This window comes from Peromyscus californicus, unplaced genomic scaffold (genome assembly GCF_007827085.1).
Source record: "Peromyscus californicus insignis strain IS unplaced genomic scaffold, ASM782708v3 Scaffold_14__1_contigs__length_90479793_seg_1, whole genome shotgun sequence".
Taxonomy (NCBI): Eukaryota; Metazoa; Chordata; class Mammalia; order Rodentia; family Cricetidae; genus Peromyscus; species Peromyscus californicus.
In genome coordinates this window covers 8,498,310-8,512,204 of record NW_026294435.1, presented here as the reverse complement: position 1 = coordinate 8,512,204, position 13,895 = coordinate 8,498,310, and positions in this window count along the sequence as shown.

Genomic DNA, 13,895 nt, shown 5'->3' with positions numbered 1-13,895 from the left:
AGCACTGCTGGGGTGGCCACTACCTTGAGACTATATAGGCCAGGAAACCAGGGTCAAGTCAAATACTACTGTTCTGCTAAAAATATAGTGACTTCTAATGATCTTCTGCAAAACTCATGGACCAGTGTCTATTTCAGCTATCATCAGAAAAACTTCTTTCTGCAGTACTGTGTACTGCAATACACACCTGAAGTTGCACAATACGGAGAGTAGAATATCTTGAAACATTCACATGAAGAATTATGTCTTCATCAACTCCCCCCATTTAAAGTTCAGGGAAGCTTGTGGAAGAAGAGGCAGAGAGATTTTAAAGGCATAGGGATGGATGACATCAAGGAAACACGGCCTTCTAAACACAGCAGGACCACTGTCCATACACTCACAGAAACTGTGGCAGCATGCACAGGGCCTGCACAGGTGTGGGCAGGATGGAATCCCAGCACTGAGAGGGTAAGTGGACACAAGCCCCCATTCCTAACCCAGAAGCTATCTCCAATTGATACCTACTTGCAAATTAAAAAGTAGTTTTCACAGATGGAGTCTCACTGGTTATACAAACCACAACTAAAGCCAGGTACTATACCTAGCAATAGATGGCCAAAACAAAATGAACTCAGTGGCATTTTTGGAGGTTCTTTATCACATAAAGCTTTATCAGGGCTGCTTGTTTCTTTCTTTGTTTGTTTTGTTTATCTTGCAGGCCCTTATCATATATATTATGATTTGCAGTTTTGTGCTTTCATGGGATGTCAGTGTGTATGAACATGTGTGTCTCTGTGTCTGTATGTGTTTCTCACGCCTTTTCTTTGGCTCCTTTTTTTCTGTTTTGTTTGTTCATTTTGTCCTATACTGATTTGTTATTATCAGTAAACCTTTTATGTTTTATGCCTATCTTGTCTTCCTATACATGAAAGATCACATACAAATTTTTCTTGGCAAAATGATGTTACAAGTCAAAAAAACTGAGAAGCTCTGGCCTGTCATAAATTGTAGGCTGTTTTAATTACTTTTAGCACTTAGGTCATCGGCCATTTTAAATCTTTTCACTCAAATTGGCCTGCTCACATCATGACTTTCTTCAAACATGAACATAGACCATTTAATACTTCAGTCTATTTACACAAACCTCCTTCAATGTTTAGTATTTCTGATGTACTAAATTCCATCTTAAACCTTAGCCCCCAACTGTGGATATATTTGGAGATAAAATGTATAAGGAGGTAGATGAAGTTAAGTGAATTCATAAAGGTGGCTCAAATCTATTAAAATTTGTCTTCATAATTTTCTATTTTTTTTCCTTCCTTGCTCTGGTTCTCTCCATCATACCCCTACCTCTCTGTCTCTCACTGTGTGAACACCAAGGAAAGGCTTTGTGATGTGGGAGGAAGAAGAAGGTCATATAGCAAACCACAAAAAATTATCAGCAGACACTGAGGGTTCCAGATATTTTCAGCTTTCTAATCTGTTTTTCATTCTTCTCCTGGATTAATAAACTTCTGCAGAATTTGTACATGGGGCAGAACTTCTATGAACAAACTTCTGCCTGAATCTTCCTACCTGTGCTCACCACTTCTAGAAGACACCACATTTGCCATGTATCTAGGAGTCTTTTATGGATGAATATGGTCATTTTAGTCCATCTTTACTTAATTATATAGGTCCAGAAGTATTATCTAGATCTGTGCATTAGTAAACAAAATACCTTATATTAGGCAAGTTATACATGAAATTTAAACTTTATTTCTTATAGGTTTGTAGATTGGGAGGTCCTAGATAATACATTAACAGATTTAAGTATGTGGTCCTTTTTTTTCTTACAGGTGACATCCTCTGTCTTTGCTGCCTCTTTTTTTTTTCTTTTTTGAACAGACACCTATTTTATTGGATTCATAATATTAAATATTATATTACTAGAAAAAAATTAAATATGCTCATTTTGAAAGTCAAATGGTGAGTGACCTTGGAGGTTAAATGCATGTGTCTTCCCAGACTGCCCAATTCCAAACCCTGTGGCCTTGACAAGGATGCTTTTTCCAAGAGTGAGATGTGAATGGCAGAGAATTTCTTTCACTGTTTCCATCAGATGGTAGCATTGTCTGGTTCAGGCAAAACATGCCTTCTACATGTACACAGAACAGATGTGTGCAAGGCTTAGTCTCTGCCCTCCAATTCCTTAAGGTCTACTGATGGGCCAGGAGCTTTAAGTGCTGACAGATAAAACGTAGATTAGAATAACATTATTACCAAGTGAATTCAAGGATAGCGTGGTCAACACATAGAGTTCTAGGCTAGTGAGACCTACATGGTAAGATCATATCTGAAAAAAAAATCTGGGTGGGGTCCTTCATAACTTTTTGAAAATTCTCATACATATATTACATCTGGGCAGCAGTTTCTCTTCCCTCCTCTCCTCTCAGTACCTCCCCCACCCTACCCTGCTCCCATCCCCCAATCCACTTCTCCATTTCTGTTTAGAAAAAACAGGTCTCCCATGAGTATCAACAAAATATGGAATATCAAGTTGCAGTAAAACTAAGTACCTCCCATGTATAATGGCAGTGCAAGGTGACCCAGTATGAGTAATAGGGTTCCAAAAGCCAGTAAAAGAGTCAGAGACAGCTCCTGTTCCAGCTGTTAGGAGTCCTCAGGAGTACCAAGCTACAGAACTGTAACATGTATGCAGAGTGCCTAGGTCAGCCCCATGCAGGCTCCTTGGTTGTCAGTTCTGTCTCTCTGAGCACCTATGAGCCCAAGTTAGTTGATTCTGTGAGTTTTCTTGTCGTGTCCTTGGCCGCTCTGGCTCTTACAACCCTTTTTTCCCCTCTTAGGCAGAGAATTTCTCAAACTCCACCTAATGTTTGATGTAGGCTGCATCTGTTTCCATCAGTTGCTGGATGAAGCCTGTCTGATGACAATTGGACTAGGCACCAATCTGATCACAGGAGTTGGTCAGTTCATGACATGCATCTGCTATTGGTAGGAGTCTTAGCAGAGATCATCTTCATAGATTACTGGGAGAGTCCCTTGTGCCAGGTTTTTCCCTGACCCCCAAAATGCCCCCCTTTCTAGTATTCCCTTTCAGTATTCTCACCCTCCAATCCCCCTTACGTGAACACTAATGGTCCCATTCCCACCCACCCTCAGTCCATTCATGAAATCTCTTCTATTTCCCCTTTCCAGGGAGATCTATTTGTCCTCCATGAATCCTCCCCATTAGCTAGGAGGGTCTACGGATTGTAGTATAGTTATCCTTTTATTTTATAGCTAATATCCACTTATGAGTGAGTGCATACCATGTTTGTTTTTCTTGGTCTGGGTTACCTCACTCAGGATGAGTTTTTCTAGTTTGATCCATCTGCCTACAACTTTCCTGCTGTCTTTGTTTTTAACAGCTGTGTAGTACTCCATTGTGGAAATGTACCACATTTTCTTTATCCATTCCTTGACTGAGGGACATCAATGTTGTTTCCAGGCTCTGGCTATTACAAATAAAGCTGCTATGAATATAACTGAGCAAATGTCCTTGTGGTATGATTGAGCATTCTTTGGCTATATGCCCAAGAAGGGTATAGCTGAGTCTTGTGGTAGATTGATTCCCAGTTTTCTGTGAAACTGTCACACTAAATTTCAAAGTGGCTATACAAGTTTGCACATCCACCAGCAATGGAGGAGTGTTCCCCTTACTCCAATTTCTCTCCAGCATGAGCTGTCACTTGTGTTTTTGACCTAAGACATTCTGACAGGTGTAATGATGGAATCTCAGAGTCATTTTGATTTGCATTTCCCTGATGTCTAAGAATGTTGGACATTTCTTTAAGTGTTTCTCGACCATGTGAGATTCTTCTATTGAGAACTCTATGTTTAGATCTGTAACCCCATTTTCAAATTGAATTATTTGGTTTATTGACATCCAGTTTCTTGAGTTCTTTATAGATTTTGGAAAACAGCCCTCTGTCAGATGTGGGGTTGGTAAAGATCTTTTCCCATTCAGTAGGGTTCTATTTTGACCTATTGACAATGTCCTTTGCCTTACAGAAACTTTTCACTTTCATGGCATCCCATTTACTAATTGTCAATATTACTGCCTGTGCTATTAGTGTTCTGTGCAGGAAGTTGTCTCCTGTGCCAATGAAATCTAGATTATTTCCACTTTCTCAGTGATCAGGTTCAGTGTATAGGGATTTACATTGAGGTCTTTGATCTACTTGGACTTGAGCTTTGTGTAGGGTGAAAGATATGGCTCTATTTGCTTTCTTCTACATGCTGACATGCAGTTAGACCAGCACCATTTGTTGAAGATGCTTCATTTTTTCCCATTGTGTAATTTTAGCTTCTTTGTCAAAAATCAGGTGTCCGTATGTATATGGATTTATGTCTGGGTCTTTGATTTGATTCCATTGATTCACTTGTCTGTTTTTATGCCAATAACATGCAGTTTTTATTGTTAAAGCCCCATAGTAGAATTTGAACTCTGAGATGGTGATACCTCCTGAAATTCTTTTACTTTACAGGATTGTTTTAGTTATCCTGGGTTTTTTTGTTTTTTCATATGAAGTTGAGTATTATTCTTTCAAGGTCTGTAAATTGTGTTGGAATTTTAATGGGGATTTCATTCAATCTGTAGAATGCTTTTGGTAAGATGGTCAGTTTTACTTTGTTAATCCTACTGATCCATGAGCATGGGAGATCTTTCCATCTTCTCATATCTTCTTCAATTTCTTTCTTTAAAGACTTGAAGTTCTCGTCATACAGGTCTTTCACTTTCTTGGTTAGAGTCACCCCCAGATGTTTTATATTATTTGAGGCTATTATAAATGTTGTTGATGATTGATTTCTTTCTCGGCCAGTTTATAGTTTGTATATAAGAGGGCGACTGATTTTTTTTTTTATTTAATCTTGTATCCATCTATTTGTCTAAAGGTGTTCATCAGCTGTAAGAGTTCTCTGGTAGAATTATTATTTGCAAATAATGATACTTTTACTTCTTCCTTTCCAATTTGTATCCCCTTGATTTTCTTTAGTTGTCTTATTGTTCTAGCTAGAAATGGAGGTAGTGGACAACCTTGTCTTGTTCGTGATTTTAGCAGAATCACTTTGAGTTTCACTCCATTTCATTTGATGTTGGCTGTTGGCTTGCTGTATACGGCTTTTATAATGTTTAGGTATAACCTTGTATCCCTGATCTCTCCAGGACTTTTATCATGGAAGGGTATTAGATTTTGTCAAAGGCTTTTTCATTATTTAATATAATTATTATGCATTTATTTTTTCTTTCAGTTTGTTTATATGGTGAATTACATTGACAGATTTCATATGTTGAACTGTAGTGGTATTTGCTCTATCACATGCCCCTTCTCCCTGCTCCTGCCTAAGAAATGGATTTGCTCCCCCCATACCCTAGTCAGATCAGAGGATGACTTCAGCTGTCTACTCTGTTCTATATTTGTGAGTGTAATTTCCTCAATTTACCTTAATAAATTTCCCTTACACTTCTTTTTTTTTTTTTTTTTTGGTTTTTCGAGACAGGGTTTCTCTGTGTAGCTTTGCGCCTCTCCTGGAACTCACTTGGTAGCCCAGGTCAGCCTCGAACTCACAGAGATCCGCCTGGCTCTGCCTCCCGAGTGCTGGGATTAAAGGCGTGCGCCACCACCGCCCGGCCCCCTTACACTTCTTAAACAGACTCTCTTGGATTCATTACTTTATTGAACCATTGATGCATCTCTGGGATGAAGCCTACTTGGTCATGGTGGATGATCTTTTTGATGTGTTTTTGGATTCAGTTTACCAGTATTTTATGGAACATTTTTGCATAAATGTTCATGAGAGGAACTGGTCTGCAATTCTCTTTCTTTGTTGAGGCTTTGTGTGGTTTGGTTATCAGGGTGACTGTGGCCTCATAGAATTTGGCAATATTCCTTTTGTTTCTATTTTGTGGAATACTTTGAAGAGTATTGATATTAGCTTTTCTTGAAAGTCTGGTAGAATTCTGCACTGAAGTCGTCTGGCCCTGGGCTTTTATTGGTTGGGAGAATTTTAATGACTGCTTCTATTTCCTTAGGAGTTATTGGTCTATTTAAATTCTTTATCTGAATTTGGTTTAACTTTGGTAAGTGGTATCTATCAAGACATTTGTCCATTTCTTTTAGATTTTTCAATTTTGCGGAGTACAGATTTTTGAAGTATTACCTTATGATTCTTTGGATTTTCTCAGAGTCTGTTGTTATGCCCCCTTTTGTTTCTGACTTTCTTGATTTGGACATTCTCTCTCTGCCTTTTAGTTATTTTGGATAAGAGTCTATCTACTTAGTTGGTTTTCTTGAAGATCCAACTCTATGTTTCATCGATTCTTTGTATTGTTCTCTTTGTTTCTGTTTTATTGATTTCAAGCCTCAGTTTAATTATTTTCTGCCATCTACTCCTCTTAGGTGATACTGATTCTTTCTGTTCTAGAGATTTCATGTGTGCTATTAAGTCACTAAGTATGAGATCTCTCCAAATTTTTCATTAAATCATGTCGTCCTGTGAAATTTCTCTTAGCACTGCTTTCATGGTGTCCATAAGTTTGGAAAATCTGTACATTCATTTTCATTGAATTCTAGGAAGTCTTTAACTCCCTTCCTTATTTCTACCTTGACCTACTGGTAATTCAGTAAAGAGTTATTTAATTTCCATATGTCTGCAGGTTTTCTGTTTTTGTTGAAATCCAGCTTTAATCCATGGTAGTCTGATAAGATAAAGAGGATTGTTTCAATTTTTTTTGTGTGTTAAGACTTGCTTTGTGGCAAAGTTTATGGTTAATGTTGAAGAAAGTTCCATGCAGTGCTGACAGGAAGTTATTTTCTTTTGTGTTTGGGTGAAATGTTTTATAGATATTTGTTAGGTCCACTTGAGTCATAACATCTGTTTCTTCTGTTATTTCTCTGTTTAGTTTCTGTCTGGATGACCTGCCCATTGGTAAGAGTGGGGTATTAAAGCCTTCCACTACTGTTGTGTGCAGGTCTATGTGTGATTTTAGCTTTAGTGATGTTTCTTTTACAATTATGGGTGCTCTTACATTTGGGGCACAGATCTTCAGAATTAAGATAACATCTTGGTGGGTTTTTCCTTTGATGAATATATAATGCCTTTTTTCCATCTCCTTTGAATAATTTTGATTGGAATTCTACTTTGTTAGATATTAGGATAGCTACATCAGCTTGTTTCTTAGTTACATTTGATTGGAAAATCTTTTTCCAGTCCTTTACTTTGAGGTGATGTCTATCTTTGATGTAGAGGTATGTTTCTTGTATGTAGCAGAGTGATGGAGCCTGTTTTCATATCCATTCCATTAGTCTGTATCTTTTTTTGATGAATTGAGGCCTCTGATATTGGTGAATGTTAATGACCACTGATTGTTAATTCCTGTTATTTTGTTGATTGTGGTGGTAGTGTGTATGTGTTTCTTTTCTTTGGATTTTGTTGATGTGAGATTAACTATTGTCTGTGTTTTTGTGGGTGTAATTACTTTCCTGAGTTTGGAGTTTTCCTTCCTTCTAGTACCTCCTGTAGGTCTTGGTTTGTTGATAGATATTGTTTAAATTTGACTTTATCATGAAATATCTTGATTTCTCCATCTATGGTGATTGGCATTTTTGTTGGTGCAGTAGTTTGGACTGACACCCATTGTCTCTTAGAGTCCACAAGACACCAGTCCAGTAACTTCTGGATTTTAGGGTCTCTGTTGAGAAGTTGGGTATGATTCTATTAAGTGTGCCCTTTTTTGTGCTAGTTGGCCTTTTTTCTCCTGCCACTTTTAATATTCTTTCTTTGTTCTATATATTTAGTGTTTTGATTATTATGTGGTGAAGGGATTTTCTTTTCTGATACCATCCATTTGGTGATCTGTGAGCTTCTTATACATTCATAGGCTTGTCTTTCCATATATTGTGATAATTTTCTTCTATGATTTTGTTAAATATATTGTTTAGATTTTTGAGCTGAGCTTCTTGTCCTTCTGTTCCTATTATTCTTATGTCTGGTTTTTTCATAGTGTCCCTGATTTCCTGAATGTTTTGTGTTAGGAATTTTTTTAAAAGATTTATTTATTTATTATGTATACAGAAGAGGGTGCCAGATCTCATTACAGATGGTTGTGAGCCACCATGTGGGTGCTGGGAATTGAACTCAGGACCTCTGGAAGAGCAGTCAGTGCTCTTAACCGCTGAGCCATCTCTCCAGCCCCCAGTGTTAGGAATTTTTTAGATTTAACTTTTTCTTTGACTGATGACTCTATTTTCTGTATCATGTCTTCAAGCCTGAGATTCATTCTCCCATCTCTTCTATTATGTTGGTAATGCTTGCCTCTCTCACTCCTGTTTGCTTGCACAGAGTTTCTGTTTCCAGGGTTTCCTCCATTTGTGTGTTTTTTTTTTTATTGCTTTTATTTCTATTTTAGGTCTTAAACAGTTTCCTTTATCTGTTTTTTTCTTGGCTGTCTTTTTGGGATTTATTGATTTTCCCCCCTATTTTTTTTGTCTTTTCCTCAACTTCTTTAAAGGATTTCCTCTTTAAAGACCCCTTTCATCTTCACAAAGTCATTTCTAATGTCATTTTCACGTGCTTCAGCTGTGTTGGATTGTTCAGGTCTTGCTGTCATTGGATAACTGGACTCTGGTGATACCATATTGCCCTTTCTGTTATTAATTATTTTCTTACACTGGCCTTTAAATAGCTAGATTTGGGATAAATATAGTTCTAGGTATTGATTCCTGCCTTTGTCTTTGTTGGGTGGGTTTTTTGTTCCTTGGTTTCTCTTTCCTTTCTGGTCTTGTAGCCTAAATGGCCAAGGGTTCTGGTGACTCATGTGTCTTCAGGTCCAGTAGGGTGTGGCTCTCAGGTTTTGGGGCTAGGGGTCCCTGGATCTGGCCTGACCTCTGGTAAAGCTGAAGTCCTCTTCGGAAGTTATAGATCAAGATTTGGAAACCAGGGGAGGGGGTGCAGTCTGTGGTCCCTAGATCTGGTCAGGCTTCTGGGGCCCCTAGGACCCACCAGGTCTCCAGTACAGCTGCCAGGGTTGGGGTCTCTAGATCTGGTCTGTGATCTGTAAAGCTGAAGTCTTCTTCTGAAGTAGTAGGACTGGATATGGAGGCCAAAGTAAGGGATGTATTCTGGGGTCCCTAGTGCCTGCCTGGCTTCTGGTAAAGCCAAAGCCTTCTTCCAAGTAGTAGGCCAGGATATGGAGCCCAGGGGTAAGTGAAATTCGGGGTTGTTTGACAGGCTTGTAGGGGTTTAGCAGGCAGTGGGTGATATTTTCTCTGGGATCCCTAGGACCACTCTGGCCTCCGGTAAATTTGCCGGGACTGTGGGCCCAAGTGTAGAGCCTGGGGTGTGTTGGGGGGGGGGGGTCCAGTCTCCTTTGCAGCTTCTTTTCAGAAGGATACCAATCCTCTTCATGAGACTACATAACCATTGACCCATGCCTCACCATATGTTACAATATACAATATTTGGAGACCCAATGGGATTCTAAGAGTGGTTCCAATTCACTAAAACTAGTGTCCCTATGTCTCAGACCATAAGTCCTCAGAGTTATATAGATTTAATAATTTTTAAAGTTAATAAATGCAACTGTTGCTCTTGTTGGATTATAAACACTGTAAGCATTTTTTTTTCTTTTTATCTCCTCTACAAACTTGGAGAGGCATTTCATCATTTAATTATATTACAGACAGCAAGTAAGACTGATGTCTTCCCCTGACTGTAACTCTGAACAGAGCTTTGCCTGCTTCCAGGGACATTTTTAAAATCCAGTTGACTACTTCGACTTCCAAAGTTAAATACCTTAATTATCTACATCTTCTCTCTCACTCTGCACTGAGTGACAGCAGTGACGTGTCAATTGTCAGCGAATGGTTTCTGTAGATTTAATCACAGATTCAGAAACATTTGCATCTCTCTGCTGTATATTTGCAAAATTCCCAAGTCTTATGTCGTTAGACTAACAAAGAAATGTAATTATTTTATTACTACAAATAAAAATATCAATGAACTTCATGTTTTATAGCAGCACATTCTATGATTCTTGAATATTGAATTCCGTTTTACTGTTTGACGATGACCTTAAAGTTGACAGATATCTGCCTTGAAGCAGAGCATGGGCCTGTTAAAAATGACATTTAAAAAACAAATTTACTGTTTGCTGATGAGTTATTTCCTTTATTACAAGTGCAGCACTTAGTTGTTCATTTTTGCCTCTTTGTCTAAGGTCAAATGCAGGATCAATTTCCAATTTTATAAGTCGCTGTCGACAGTTCTGCCTTACCATTACCGTGATGATCTACAAAGCTGCTTCCATCTCTCATTTCAATATGTGAGAGTTCTGTTAGAATTTGATGTGACAAACTGCTTGCAGCATGCAGCCGCACACAGCAAATTAGAGAATGTGATAGCGGTGCTGTTGGGGCATTCCTGCTGTCTCACAAACGGCAGAATTTAAAATCAATTGGATTATATAAAATGCATTTTTCAGCTTCATCTCATGTTTCTCCTTTGCACGAAAAATAAAGAAATTGAATGCAACTTGGGTCTGAAACACAACCAGAAATAACAAATTGTCAAAGTCTCAAAGAAGTAAAGTCTTCGTCTTGTGATCTAATGTGCCAGAAGTTTCTTAGTGTCATAGTTTTTGCAGCTGATAAGATGTACAGAAAATGCTTCCCTTTCAGAAACAGAGTGAAAATTTACAGAAAAAAAAAAGTGGGTGACGTGTTTACCCAGGACAACGACTGGGTACAAGGATGTGCTTTCCACCACAGCATTAAACTGAATCCCACCACAGCATTAAACTGAATCAAGTAAAAGCCTATTTCTTTTCTTGCCTGGCTCTCTGCTTTACCCTGCTGCAGCTCTCTGGACCTGCAAAGCCTCAGTGCTTGAACCCCACGGGCTGCCTCCCAGTTCCTGCTCCAATCATACAGAACTTCCTTTCATGTCATTATTCTGTAAAATGTTTGTTATTCTATATTTTGTAGTTATTTTCTTTTCAAATTTGGGTGCCTGCACCCATGTTCTGGTATACAAGTAGATATCAGAACAACTTGTGGGACTCCGAACTCCTTTCTTCAGTGTGCATCTCAGAAATTCAACTCATGTCACAGGTTTGGCAGCAAACATTATTACACACTGAGACATGTCAACCACCCCCATCATTACTCTTATTTCTCTGGCGAATTCCTAGGGTTCTCCCTCTTCCTTTGAATTCTACCCGTCTCTGACATCATAAGATTAGAACTTCCTCTACTGTGTCTAATTTTAGTTACTCTTCTGCTCTGCTTCTAGACATGCAGTACTGTCCAGGAGCATGCCTGATTATTTCTCTACATTAGCAAGTCACTAAACTTAGTTGATTTTTGTTTTTTTTTTTTTAGTATAAAGCCTCTCCCTTTTTCGCTTCTAACACTATACTTTTACTTTTTTCTGAAACGTTATAATAGCCATTATTGTCATCATTGTCCCTTATTCCCCGGTTTTCCTTACTCTACTACACAAAGGTGGTCATGCATCTTTGTTCCTTGAAATAAAGACGCTAGTGTCTGTGTTTTATTCCAGGGGTATTCACATCACTCTAGTTTAGAGATGCTAAGGCTCCTATCCATTCCTTGGCCTTCTTGCCTTTTAAGAGTGCATTTCCTCGTTGTCTCTTCAAGCCTCCCTCTCGCAACTTCCATTAAGCCACTCACTGTTGTCCTGCCTTATGACACGGTTGTTAATAACAATAGATCTGATATATGTCTCTATGTGTTGAGGAGAGAAAGATACTGGTTTTTATTATCTCACATGGTGACTGTTCTTATAACTATAGCAGTTGTAAGAGTTAATCTTGTTTTTCAGCTTGATGGATGTACTAGGGTCCCTGTAGCCTTTACAGACAAAAACTATCAAGGAAGGTAAGAATGAAACTGAGATCAGCCTCACGCCAGGACTTCCAGATTCTGACCCAGATCATTTTACTTTAGACATAGTAAGCACAGCACAATTTTGGAAAAAAAAAAGTTTTCAGACAACTGAGCTCTGTGAATGTAACAAAACTTAAGACATGTTTACATTGAAGCTATTTACAAATTACATATGGTTTCTTGTTGACTTAGAAACAATGCTCAAGATTAGGGTCTTAGGGAAAATGACTGACGTAAACAATGCCTGGCCCTAGGAAAACATAGAAATCACTTAGGCTGTTGTAAAGTACAAATGACATCTCTCATAAGGATGAGTTTTATGGTCTGGAAGTAATGTCCAAGGTTTCAGGAGGGAAAGGTCTGGGATAAACAACTGTAATATTCTGGGTGACATGGGTGGAGCTTGGCTCAACAGGTAGCAAAGGATTACCAACTAGTAGCTGTATTTTCCTCCAGCATTCTGGGAGGACAGTCAAATGTCTTCTCCCTTTGGAGAGATTAGCAGTGTGTTTAACTTTTCGTGTCTTTTCCAGGGCTTATTTGTGTGCACATAATTTTTTTGCCCTCTTCAGATGAGGTTTAAATTCTGTTCTAATTAGGATTCTGTAGCTGTGATAAAATATTATGATCAAAAACATGACCTCTTGGGGAAGAGCCGGTTTAGTTCATCTTATAGCTTTCATTCCTCTGTGAAGGGAGCTCAGTTCAAGAACGAAGGGCATGGTCTTAGAGACAGGAAGTGAAACAGAAGCTAAGAATACTACTTACTGGCCTGTTTCTTGCAGCTTGCTCAGCTTCCTTTCTTGTATAAGCCAGGACCACCTTCCCTGGGCTAGCACCACCTACAGTAGCCTGGGTCCTCCCATACCAAACATCAATCAAGACAATTCCCACAGAGGTGTGTATATTTAAGTTGACAATCTGATGGAGGTATTTTCTCAACTAAGGCCTCTCTTCCCAAATGACTCTATCTAGGTTTGTGTCAAGTTGTCAAAAACCAATCAGCACAGATTCACTTATGAAATAAACTTCCCAGATGGCTATTCAGGTGTTTCTGAAAAGGTTTAACTGTGATATGAAGATTCTTTGGATGTGGGTGGTGCCAGGACAGAGGATGAGAAACAGCACTCATCTCTCTGTGCTTCCTGGGCAGAGATGAAATGTAAGCAGCCTCCTCAAGATTCCGCTGCTGTGACTCGTACATGGTGGACTATAGCTTCCAATGTGTAGCCAAAGGAAACCCTCCATTCTTTCACATTTCTTTTGCCAGGAATTTTGTCACAGTACCAACAAAAGTCATTAATATAGCAATCATAGTATATAATGCAGATGAGTGTAAGGATAGCTTTGACCATGTACAGCCCATGGCTGTTATAAAAATAATTTTAAAGTAAGTATTTGGTGTTTCCTGTGTGCATGTTCATAACAGATGCATTTGAGTTCAAACTGAGTTAGAGTTGACATTATCTAACATTGAGACAATCGGAGGAAACAAAGGAGGAGGTCTAGGGAAAACAATCAGTTTATAAAAAGCTATTTGGCATGAGCAAGAGATGTGTCTCAGCTGGTTAAGTACTTACCTGGCACTCACAAAATCCTGAGTTCTATAGCCAGCACTCCACAAAGTCAGTTCTGGGGGCACATTCTGTGATCCGAACACTGGAAGATGGAGACAGGTAAAGCAGAAACCCAAGGTCTTCCTAACTATGTAAATAGTTCAAAGCCAATCTGGGATACATGAGACAATGTCTATTAAAAAATGGTGTGGGAAAATGTACCATGTTGGTGAGTGGAGAATATGGTTTTCTTAGAAGCCTGGTCAGATTAGCATCAAATAATGAATAAAATAAATGTAGTGTCCAATACTTGGAAGCAACCTAAATATTCAGAAAGTAGATTAAATAATAATAATAATAATAATAATAATAATAATAATATTAAAATAATATATCAATGAATTGT